Genomic DNA, 12,135 nt, shown 5'->3' with positions numbered 1-12,135 from the left:
TCACTGGCCCTCACGTGGGATCCGAACTGGGGCCCTGTAGCTCAGAGCTGGCGTCCCAATCCAGCTCTTAACTAACACGCCACTCGCCGTCCCCAGGCTTGAGGCTTTCAATGGCCGTGAGCAGCTGAGCGCTCACCTGCAGACATTCCTGTTCCCAGGTGGTCTTGGGACATGTCTCCTGACTCACTCCCTTAGAGGGCATGTTCGCTCAAGACATTAAATCTGCCTCTTGTGCCTTGACATTCTCCCCTGGCAGGAATGCCCCCTTGACACAGGAAGTGCCCCGGCCCCTTCTGACATAGGGCCTAGAGAAAAGTGAATGGTGCTATGGGGGAGTGGGCCTAGCAAATTATTGGGTTGTCGGAAAAGTCATGACACATTTTTGCAACGAAAATATGTCATGACTTTTCCGACAACCCAATGTATGATGGACAAGCAGGAGGCCGTAGCTAATGATAAGAGACAGATGCTGGTCCACTGTATGTGGGTGGAATTCAACTTGGTACCATAGGAGTTTAGATGAAGTGGCACGTAAGGATTAAAAATGATAACTAACATCCATTGAGCACTTCCTATGTGCCAGGCACTCTTCTAAGAAATGTGCATGTATTAACTCCTTTAATCTTTTTTTTAAAATTAATTTAGTTTTAAAGATTTTTTGGGGGGGAGTTGGGGAGGGGAACAGTGTTGGGGAATTGGGGAAGGGGAACATTGTGTTTTTCCAGGACCCATCAGCTCCAAGTCAAGCTGTTGTCCTTCAGTCTTAGTTGTGGAAGGCACAAGCTCAGCTCTAAGTCCAGTCACCATTTTCAATCTAGTTGCGGGGGCCGGGGGAGGGCACAGCCCACCACCCCATGTGGGAGTCGAACCAGCAACCCTGTTGCACACTGAGTCATCCGGCTGCCTATCGGCAGCTCACAGCTGCTCAGCTCAAGGTGCCGTGTTCAATCTTAGTTGCCCGGTGCGGGGAGGGGGAGCGAAGCCCACCATCTCATATGGGTGTCGAACTGGCAACCTTGCTGCTCAGAGCACATGCGCTCTCACCAGCTCAGCTGCAGCTCAGCTGCAGCTCAGCTTGGACACAACTCACTGGCCCATGTGGGAATCGAACTGGCGACCCTGTGGCTCAGGGCTCAAGCTCTAACCAACTGAGCCACTTGGCCGGCCCCTTTAATTTTTATGATAACCACATAGGGTTGTTATAAGGACACTGAGGCACGACGAGATTAAGCACAGCTACATATTGGGTTGTCAGAAAAGTCATGACGCATGTTTGCAACAGATGGCACTAGTTCATTTTTGGAAGTACTCGAGTCATTCCCATCTATGTTATTGCTATGTCATTTGATAGCTGACAGCTCTAGCTTCATTCTGAAAAAAAATTGAGCGATTTGGTTGAGTTTTGGAGATTTCACAACAAGTTGAAGATGGAAGACCAAACTGTGCATTTTTGCCATATTTTACTGTTTTACTTCCATAAAGGGAAGAATACATGTCAAGCTTATGAAAAGTTGCATAAAGTTTATAGTGACAATGCTCTACAAGAATGTCAGTGCCAACAATGGTTCACGAAATTCTGTGCTGGTGATTTTGATCTCAACGACGCTCCTTGGTCAGGGAGGCCCACCGAGGTTGATGACGACAAAATAAAGGCATTGATTGAGTCAAACCCACGAGAGACACGAGAGATTGCAGAAGCATTGAACATCAGTCATTCAAGTGTTCACGACCACCTGAAGAAGCTGGGATACGTAAGCAAGCTTGATATTTGGGTTCCACATGAACTCAAAGAAGTTCATTTGACAGCGTGTATGAACATCTGCAATATGCTCATTAAACGTGAGGAAAACAATCCTTTTTTGAAGCAACTGATAACTGGTGTTGAGAAGTGGATTGTTTACAACAATGTGGTGTGTAAATGGTCTTGGTCCCGACGTGATGATTCACCTCAAACGACATTGAAAGCAGACATTCATCAGAGGAAGGTTATGCTGTCAGTGTGGTGGGATTTTAAAGGTGGTGTGTTTTTCGAGCTCCTACCAAGGAAACAAACAATTCAAATGTGTACTGTCGGCAATTGGACAGTTTGAATGAACCCATCACCCAGAAACGTCCAGAGTTTGTTAATTGTAAAGGAGTTGTATTCCATCGTGACAACGCGAGACCACACACAAGTTTGATCACCCGACAAAAATTACTGGAACTTGGATGGGATGTGTTGCCATACTCGCCTGACCTTGCACCATCAGACTTCTACTTGTTTTGCTCTCTTCAAAACTCCTTGCGTCGTATAACCTTTAATTCAGATAAGGCTGTAAATCAGCACCTTGTTCAGTTTTTCACAAATAAAGACAGGGGTCCTTCACTGAAAGATGGCAAAAGGTTATCGAACAAAATGGGCAATATATCATTGATCTTTGTTCTTTATATAATTTATATATTATAATTTATATAAATAAATGACCTTTGAAAAACACAGACAAAATACATCATGACTTTTCCGACAACCCAATAGTAAGTGGCGGAGCCACAACATGGAAGTCCTGGTGATCCTAACCTCTGTGCTGGTGGATATCACACTTGAGTGTGCATCAGAGTCCTGAGAGGGTTGGCGAAAGCACAGGTGTCTACTCTGAACCCCCAGTTTCTGATTCAGTAGGTCTGGGGTCAGGCCTGAGGCTTTGCACACTAAAGAGTTCCCAGGTGCTGCTGCTGTACCAGGGAGCACACTTTGAGAACCATCGCCCTCTGCTTGAACAGAGGGAAGAGAGGTGGTTATTGATTTTGCCTGTATTATTGCAGTGTTCCCCCTGGGCCCAGACCTCACCCACCCTTCTATCACCTACTCCTCACTGGGGACAAATGAATCTTCCTAAAGCCCAGCTCTGATCATGTCACGCCTTAGCTCAGTCTCCTGGATTCTCTGCCGTGTGGACCAGTGCTGTCCAGTAGAGCTGTCTGCAGTGATGGAAAAATTCTATACCTGCACTGTTCACTAACCACGCATGGCTATGAATGTTACCTTTATTCAATTTAAATTAAACTTTAAATAATCACGTGCAGCCAGTTGCTAGACTGGAAACCACTTGGTATGCCATCTGAATCTCTCATTGCACCATCTGCCTTTCCAGCCCCAGCCTCAGCCTCATCCCAGGCTCCGGGGCCGTTCAAGGTATTTCCTGAGTCTTACCTGCACTTCCCAGACCTCGTTTTATGCTACCTCCTCTGTCTAGACTGTCCTCTGCCCTGTCTTTGATGCTCAACTCAAATGCTACCTCTGCCTCGGAACTTTCTTTGACACCTGCTCCCCTCTCATCTTTTTCTCCTCTGAACTCCCAAAGCACTTGATCCTTTTCTTACAACCTCTAGTACGTTTTGCCTTCTGTGGCAGCTGGCTGCTGTGGGGGGGTTATTTCTTTCCCTAAACTGTGAGCTTCCAGAGACGGTGACTGTGTTTTCCAGCGAGCCCTTGCTCCCTAGCACAGGTCCTTCAGGCACACAAAGGAGCTCACTGAATCCCACCAACCTTTGCCCTGGTGCACTGGGGAATCAGGGATGGCTTACATGCCCTTCCTGTCCTCAAGCTGCCACAGGCTCTCGTGAGAGTCGTCTGATTCATGCCCAGAGCACCATCGAAGCCAATGGTTATTTTTGGGCAGGAAGATAAAAGCCACAGAGAGCCCAGTTGGCGAGGCGAGTCCAGCAGGAGCTGCCCGAGCAGAAGGCCGTGTTTACACACACAGGCGGCTTCTCTGCCCAGCCTGGCCTGGCGCGAGGAGAGGGGAACATCCAGACGTTGCTGCCTGGCCCGCCTCACGAAATTGGGGATTAACCGGGGATGCGGCGGCTGGGCTAGCCGTCTGGTCTTCACAGATGGCTGGATGGGGAGAAGGTGGCAGCTTCTGGAGATGGTGTTCTAGCTAGGCGGCACTGGGGCTGGGAATGCAACTACAGGAAAATGTGATCTGAACAATGGACAGACAGCAGGTGAAATTTTGCTGGGTCTGGCTTGGGGGGGTTTGTGAGTTCTTTAAAACAGTTCTGTGGACATGAAAAGACAATTGAAAAGAACAAACAAACAGTTTTCTGGCTTTAGACTCTAATACTAAGACTATTTCACACCCCCAAAACCTCTAGCATAGATTCATCTGTGGGACAAAAGCAGGTTTGTTTTGTTTTTTAAACTTATGTTCACAATCATCTTTTTATTTCATTTAAATTTATTTTTATTTTTATTTGGGAACAGTGTGATTTTCCAGGACCCATCAGTTCCAAGTCAAGTAGTTGTTTCAATCTAGTTGTGGAGGGCGCAACTCAGTGGCTCATGTGGGGATCGAATCGGCAACCTTGGTGTCATGAGCACTGCGCTCTAACCACCTGAGCCAACCGGCCGCCCCACAAAAGCAGTTTTAAAAATAAAATTTATTGACATTATATAAATGCAGAAAAGTACACGGTCATAAGTATACACATACTTGTGGAACTACCCCAGACAAGAACTAAAACACGGCCAGCATCTCCACAGTAACTTTGTGTTAAAGCAAACGTATCCAGGATTAATGGTGGAAAACCCGGGCTCTGGAGTCAGGTGTGTCTGGGACAGAATCCTGGCTTCCCTGCCCACTTAGCAGTGTGTAATTGGACTAGTGACGTAACTGTTCTGAGCTTCAGTTTCCCCCCTCCCTGGTAAAATCAAGGTGGAATATATCATCTCTGCCTTACAGAGCAGTAAGAAACTAAAAGACAAAAACATATGCAAATTGCTAGGCACAGCGCCAGCACACAGTGTGCTCTCAGGTGCTCTCTGTGATGCTGATATTGACTGATGGTGTTGCTGCACGCGGGGCCACAGACGTATGCACAGAGCTGTTCTCCCATTGCCTCTCACTGCTCCCAGCCTCTGTATGATCCTCTCTGAGGCCTCTCCTGACTGCACGGAAGCTGTGATGCTGTGATGATGCAAATCTCAGCTGATAACTCCAGGCACCGGCTGGGTGGCTGCACGGACATCTGTATTCCTTGGGAATGTGGCCAGATCTTTTGTGTTCAGGCCCCAGGAGTGTGGCTCCCAGACCTCCTCGGGGAGGACCAATTTCCCAGGAGCAGCCAGAGCGTGGAGATCCATTGAGTAGAGCGGCAGGTGGAATTAGAGTCAGCAGAACTCAGCCTTAGGAGTCGCCTAGCATCCTGGTGAACTCCTGGCCCTGGCTTGCCCCCCGGCCTCTGGCAAGAAAATCTCCCAGGTGGAGAAAGGAACATGTGCAAAAGCAGAGAGGCAGAGCTACGCTGTGCCCTTGGAGGCCCAGAGCCTTCCAGTTTGACAGAGTTACCCACACAGAGGCCGAGGTCATGAGGCTGAAGAGCCAGGTAAGACCAGGCTGTGAACTGTCTGGAGAGTCAGGCCGAGAGGTTTGCTTTATCACTGAAGGTTCTTCCACTGAGGAAGCAGAGCAGGGCCAACTCCTGGAGGTTTGCTCAGTGGAGACCAGCACGGGCACAGCCAACCAGACCCGCAGTGTTTTTAGCCAAAGATGGTGGCCCAATGTCCGAGCCACTGGAATGGGCTGTGAGAGCCCATGGGATGCCCAGACCTGTGCAGGATGTGGTGAAAGGGGTGTGGGGTTGGCGGTGGGTGGCTGTGGTTATAGAAGAGGGGGAGTGGAAGGAGAAGAAGAAGGGGAGGAAGGAGGGGAGGGGGAGGAGAAGGGAAGACAAAGTTCCCGTCTTTGAGAAACCAGTCTTACTGGAGAAGCCAGAGAACCTCATGACAACTGAGCCCAGCCCCAAATTCAGAAGTGGAGATGAGAGATGTGTGGTCCAGCAGGCCGGAGGAGGGAGAGGCTGGCTGGAGCATGGGTGGAGAAAACAGGAGGGTAAACTCCCTGGAGGGGAGGAAACCTCTGGAGGCTTTGGAAGACACTGAGGGTACTGTAGGGACACACTAAGCCCTTCGTGGATATTGTTGCATGTCACCCTGCTAGGAGCTCTAAGAGGTGGTGCTGATGTTATCCCCATTCTACAGAGGCGGGAACTGAGGCTCAGAGAGGTTAATGCCTTGTCCAAGGTCATGCAGCTCCTGTACTGATTCATGAAGCTCCCCCACCCCTGCCTGTAGCCCCCTCCCCAGAGGTAACTGTTGCCCTCAGGCTCTCCACCACCACCACGCTAGATGCGGAAGAGTGCTTTGTATCGTGTGACCCACTGTGCAGCTTTGTCATCACGCCACGCTAGCATATGACCTAATGCAGGAGTATGTTGTTCCCACGGTCTGGGCTGGAAGGTCCCTGGGGATTGCAGTGCTCTGGGAGGCTTCCTGGAGTAGACTGAAGGAGAGGAGGTAGGGGCAGCTGGAGGGGAGAGGTCCCTGCCAGGTGGGTGTTACCACCTGTCCACCCTGCCCCCTCCCTTCACCCAGATGCAGCTGCTCTGTAGTGCCTTCCAGAGGGTCAAGGACTGGTAAGAACAGCCTTGCCTGGCAGAACTCCCCAGTCTTGTGGGTCACGCTGCTCTGGAAAGTTTGGCTCTGGTAGCTTCCTCCGGAGGCTGGCCCAGCTTTCAGCCGCCTGGGGCTGCAGCTCAGCCCACCCAGGCCCTGCAGCCCACTGGGGCCAAAACCAGTTGCCCCGTGGGTCTCTTGCCCTGGAATACCCTCTTCTCATCATCTTGCCTTTGTCCTAGCTCAGTGGATGCGTTTCCCGCCCCGCCAACCCCTCCCCTCCACCCAAAGCCTTTTCTGAACCCTAGGGGCTGGTTAGGACTTAAGAGTATCTAAACCTGTGCCGAACAAAAGAAATAGAATGTGAGCTACACATGTGAGCCACATATGTAATTAAAACATGTTCTAGTAGCCACATGAAAAAAAAAAGGAAAAAGAAACAGATGGAATTATTCTAATGATTTATTTTAACCCAATACGTCCGAAATATTATCATTTCAATAGAAACGTTACTAATGAGATCTATTACATTTCTTTCATTAAATCTTCCACATTTAGTGAGAATTTTACACTTACAGCACGTCTAAAATTGCAGGCGCCATATTTCGATTGTTCAGTAGCCACATGTGGCTTGTGGCTACCAGCGTGTGGTCAGCACAGTCCTAGAGGCAGGGAGAAGAGCGTCAGGGTTTGGCATCAGACGGATCTGGCCCCGCCATTTATTGGCTGGGTGAACTTTGGGAAGTCACGAAGCCCTCTGAGTCTCCATTACTTCAGCTGTGAAAGGAGTTAATAATTTCGATGCTGGAGAATTTTGTAAGAGTTAAACAAAGGAATGTGTGCCTGGTGCCAGACACAGAGTAAGTGCTCAGAAAATGATGGTGGTTCATCCTAACAGTAGCCTCCTCTATTCTGGTTTATGGGCCATGTTTCCCACTGATTGTGAATTCAAGGGCAGAGGCTACTACCCCATTCCTCTCCCCTTCCCCAATGCCCAAGTTCAGTGTGAATGTCACTGCTTGCTGAATGAAAGATTAAATCCTTGGGCTAGGAGTGCTCGCCATCCTCCCTGCCCACCCAGGAATCAAGGGGCTCCTGATGGCTGGGAGCCAGAGACCCCTGACTACCTCGGATGACCTTGGCAGAGACCACTGACTCCATGGGGTGACCTTGGCAAGTCTCTGCTTTGTTTAGGGCCTTTTCTCATTCAAAAGCTAAAAGGGGGGTGTGAGGGGTGTTGCCTGAAATATTTGGTTTAGTCTCTGCTGCACTGGTGGCCTTGGGGGACTGTGGCTCTCACTATGAGCTTTGCCTTCCCACTCAATAGAGTGAATCATTTCCATCCTTTTTCTGGCTTTCCTATATCCTGGGCACTTTTGCACCAAGTTCCCTCCAGTTAAAATTTAAGAGGAAAGAATTTCTCCTACCTCCGAGGCAGATCAGAGAGGGGATGATGAGGGGTCCTGTCCCTCTTCTTCTGCCAGCACTTGCTGACATCTCATCACAGCAACCCAGTAACAGAAGTAGGGCAGGAAGAATTTTTCCCATTTTGTAGGGGAGGTTCAGAGAGGTCAAATAATCTTCCCAAGTAACACAGAAAAAGTGATAGAGCTAGGGCTGGAAGCAGAATTCAGATAAGGGAACTGAAGAGACCCTCTTCATTGCAGGTACTCCTCTTCCTCCTGGCATTTCTCCATGGTGGCTTTCATGAGACAGAGCTAGGTCTGTCCCCCTGCCTCAGTTTCCCTGCCTGGGGAATGAAGGCGGCCAAGTAACTGGGGTAGTGATTTCAACTGATGCCTGTAGGGGCCATGTGTTCTTCAGAGAGTGCCCCCAACCCCGCCCCCCCCCAACTAGATTGCTCTAGAAAAAGTTATTGTAGGGCAAAGTGGAACGTGTCTGGTTCAGAGGGCCAGTGTTACTGTGCAAGTGTGACCTTGGACAAGTCACTCACCACTCTGGGACTCAGCCTGCCTATTTATAAAATGAAGGGTGATTATATCTCTTACAAGATGTGAAGATTGCACATGAAAGCCCTTTGCAAACTGGAAAGTGCTAATAGAAATGTTAGTCAATAATAATAATAATAATAATGATGATGATGATGACACAGAAATAACAATAATAGAAGAAGCCCGATTTTTCTGTGTGGTCCCACTGACCTGAAGTGAATTGGGCCCTTTGGGTATAAATCCAGAATGATGTCTGGGAACGTCCTGCCTTGGTCTTTGGAATGTAGCCTGGATTTGTCTGGGAAAGCGAGAGGCTCCATCCAGCTGAGGAGGGTGGGAAAGTGGCTCTGCCCCTGGGGAGGAGGGGGAGGAGGGGGAGGGCCCCTGCCTGGGGGAAGGAAGGATGGGGAGGAGAGTCCAAGGAAGGAGAGTTGAACTAGGAGGAACTGAAGGCTTTGGCCATGCAGCTCTGGGAGTCCAGGGTTGGGAAGGCCAGAGAGCGGAGGAGGCTGAGAGTCAATTTGGAATAAAAATACTTGAAGGCAGGCAGTCAAGAATCCCCCAGCAGTTGTGGCCAGGAAACAGTAAGTTCATCTGGTGTAACTCCTGAGTTTTCTGATCCTTTCACTCATTCATTTGAGTAAATGTATAGTGAACTGCACTCAGAGCACCCCCCAGTGGCAAAGTGACTTCCTCAAGGCCACACCCCGGACGGCCTGGGGAGTTCCTGGGAAGTACTGAATTTGGGAGGCCGGGGGAATAGGAAGCCCAGAGGCATAGGAGCAAATCTGTAAGGAAGTCTCCCCGCAGGACTCTGGTCCTTCTGTGTACTGGCCCTGGGCTGATTTGTCCATCTTCCCCGCTTCTGTTTGGAGGTGGGGCGTGTTCTCTGGGCTTGGGAGGAGCTGGCTTCCTGTGTTCTCTGCCCATTCCTGAGCCTAGTGGACCGCAGGGAGAGTAAAGGGACCGGAAGTGGTGTCTTGGGAACATCTGCAGAAGGAGTTTGTCGTGTTTAACTTGGAAAAGAGAAGCCTTGGTTTGGGTGTGGGGAGAAGGGACACAGCTATCTTGGATTCTCTGAGGGGTACTGGGGAGAGGGCATAGCCTCTGTGTGTGGAGGCCCAAGGGTTGGTAGTGTGACCTAGGGTGCAATGTCACCACGACAGTGGAGCAGCCACCGTGGGAGGGGAGGAGTTGCCTGGCCCTGGAGTGTGGGAGTAGAGATGGAAACTGGTGAGTCTGACACAGAGGGACACAACTCATTGGTGAAGTTGACACTGAGGGAACTGCAGCATGGGGGGACGCATGGCTCTGCTCAGAGCTGGGCTGCTTCGCAGCTTTGGGCCTCTGTGGTTTCAGTTGTAGTGGATTCTGTGGTGCCTAGCACTGTGGCTGGCACATAGGAGGTACTCAGGAATCATTTGGAGATTTGAAAGAATAGATGTGTATGCCAGGGGGTGGGGGTAGATAGGGAGCAGGGGTCATGCGGGCTGCAAGTGCGGACCCATGGGCAGAAATCTTTGGAAATCACGTTGTGGATTACCCATCATTTTCTCCAAGGCCTTCCCCACAAACTGGGACCCCTAGAGATGAGTATGTACAACCTTTCTTTCATTGCTCACAAACTGAAGCCCAGAGCAGGAGAGCAACTTGCCCAAAGGTGCTGGCAAGAGCCAGTGGCAGAGCTGGACTGGAATCCAGGCCCTCTGCCTCCCAGAGTCCTTTGCTGTTTGAGGTCCTGCCCTATTGATGGACTAAATGGGAGGTGCAGTGGTTGGGACCAGCTTTTTGAGTTATTGCTGCTAGGGGGGAGGTGCAGAGCCTTATTTGGTTTTGACCCATGACCTTGGTGCCCTAGGCCCCTTGGCCCCTCCCACTACCTTCCTGGAGCCCGGGTGCCGGCCCAGCATGTGCTCACACATCCAGAAGGGAAACACATTGGTACACGGGCCCAATCCCCACTGCTATGTATAGTCATTGCCACCGAAGCACATATAGACAAATGTACACACACACACACACACACACACACACTCAGAGACGTGCACATACCTACCAGGGAAAAGCCCTGAGTCCCAAGGAGACAGACTGTGCCCTGCTGTGCTGCTTGGGAAGTGAGGGTACCGGCTAGGTGGGCTGCAAGGCCCACTGAGGCTGAGTCACCTCGTCTGAGTCAGGGATCCTCCCCGCTTCCCTTTCCCCCTCCCTCTCTCCCTGCTGAGCCCCCAAGAGGGGTTGGCTCAGCTAGGAGGGCCGAGGCTGGCCCGGGCTGGGGTGGAGGCAGCGGAGGCGGAACAGTTGGTTTTTGATGCACGGTCCGGCGGTGGTCCGGGAACTGCCGCTGTGGCAGCCCCGGGAGGAGGTGCCTGGGAGCCTGAGCGATAGAGACGGGGAGAGGGAGAGGAAGACAAGCGGAGAGGAGGCGGAGGCAGGGGCAGGGCGGCCGGAGGGAGCAAGCAGGCGCGCGGAGGCCGCCCCTGGGCTGGGCGCGGGCTGGGCGGGGGCGGGGGCTGGCCGCGCGTCGGGCGCCAGGCCCGGGGCTGTGGGCACAGTGCCCAGCCCCCGGCGCACGCCGAGCTGCCGCCGCCGCCGCCGCCGCCGCTGCTGCAGTCGGCATCCATCAGCGGGCGGGGGTGTCGTGGAACAGGCTGCTCCGCAGAGCCCGGGGCTGCCCGGCGCGCCCGCCCCGCCCCGCGGCCTGCCACCCGCAGGAGCTGAGGGGCCGCCCCCAGCCCAGCCTGCCCGAGATGGGGACCCCCAGGCCCAGGTAGGCAATAAGGGGGATCAGGTGGCACGCGGGGGGTGGGGGAGCTGTGGGCTTGGCACATGTAGACCCGGACTCCAGCCCTAGAAGAATACTGGGGGTGAGACCGGGAGGAGCTGAGTTTGCAGGCTGTTGGACCCCTGGCCAGTGTGGGGGTGGTCCTTGCCTGTTCCTCCCAACCTCCTCGCTCTGCAGCCTCCCTAAGGCCTGGAGAGAGAGAGGAAGGAAGGCAGTGGGCTGATTGGTGCTTGCTATAGGGATGAAGGTTGCTGGGTGCTGGGCTCACCCAGGCTGGTCCACTCTGATCTCCAAGACCACTTTTGCTGCCTCCGTGGAGGTGGAGGGCTCTCTGGGTGTCTCCAGTCCTGCTCCAGATGCTGCAGGGCAGTTTCCTGGGGTGGCTGGAGGCTGGGGTGCTGGGGAGCTCCTGCCCTCTCCCTCACTCCCTGGTTACAGACCTTCCCCTACTCCAGGCTCACTTCCCATCCTGCCCCCCTGCCAAGTCTCCCAAAGCTGGGGGATGGGCCTTAGCCCCAGGACCTCTGTGGTTCTGGCTTGGCCTTGTCTGAGCAGCCGTTGCCCCCCACTGATTAGAGAGAGAGAGGACTTGCTGGTCCTAGTTGTGTCTGGCACCTTCACACTTGGGGATCTCTGGGGCCCAAGAGGCTGGGGTCTGGGGGATGGATGGACAGGGGCCAAGCAGGGTACTCACCAGGTGTTGCGGCCACTGCCAGGCAGAGCTATGGCCCAGGATGGTCCACACGGACCTTGAGAGGCTGGACAAAGCCTAGGAAGGGAGCTCTGAGGATGCTGGGCTCCCATATGGTCCTGGCACCCCCCTCCCCGCCAGTTCTGAGGATGTGGGGGAGGTACGACGTGAACCTGCCTCACTTCTGGATCTGCCTAGTGCCTCCTCTGCCTCCAAAAGTGGGAGTCTAAGAGGGCCGGATTTAGGACCGCTCTGAGGCCCTCACGGGGTCCAG

At 52.4% G+C, this 12,135-nt stretch overlaps 1 protein-coding gene across 17 annotated transcripts in view; it reads left to right on the top strand.

Annotated features, from left to right (window-relative positions):
• Window positions 1-12,135, top strand: part of EPB41L1 (erythrocyte membrane protein band 4.1 like 1) — a 128,581-nt gene that overhangs the window by 44,496 nt on the left and 71,950 nt on the right. For 3 of the 17 annotated variants that reach the window (XR_002125418.1, XM_019655265.1, XM_019655257.1), the window contains exon 1: window positions 10,656-11,155. The exons of 3 other annotated variants lie outside the window; for them this stretch is intronic. The gene's annotated coding sequence lies outside the window, so the exon portion shown is untranslated. Of the gene's footprint in view, window positions 1-10,652; window positions 11,156-12,135 lie in introns of those variants that run through there. 11 more of the 17 variants (XM_019655263.1, XM_019655264.1, XM_019655266.1 and 8 more) reach the window with 6 other exon arrangements.

Source organism: Hipposideros armiger, unplaced genomic scaffold, assembly GCF_001890085.2.
Source record: "Hipposideros armiger isolate ML-2016 unplaced genomic scaffold, ASM189008v1 scaffold_238, whole genome shotgun sequence".
In the NCBI taxonomy this organism is placed as follows: domain Eukaryota; kingdom Metazoa; phylum Chordata; class Mammalia; order Chiroptera; family Hipposideridae; genus Hipposideros; species Hipposideros armiger.
Note: the sequence above shows the minus strand (reverse complement) of the source record. Positions and strands in the feature narration are given on the sequence as shown.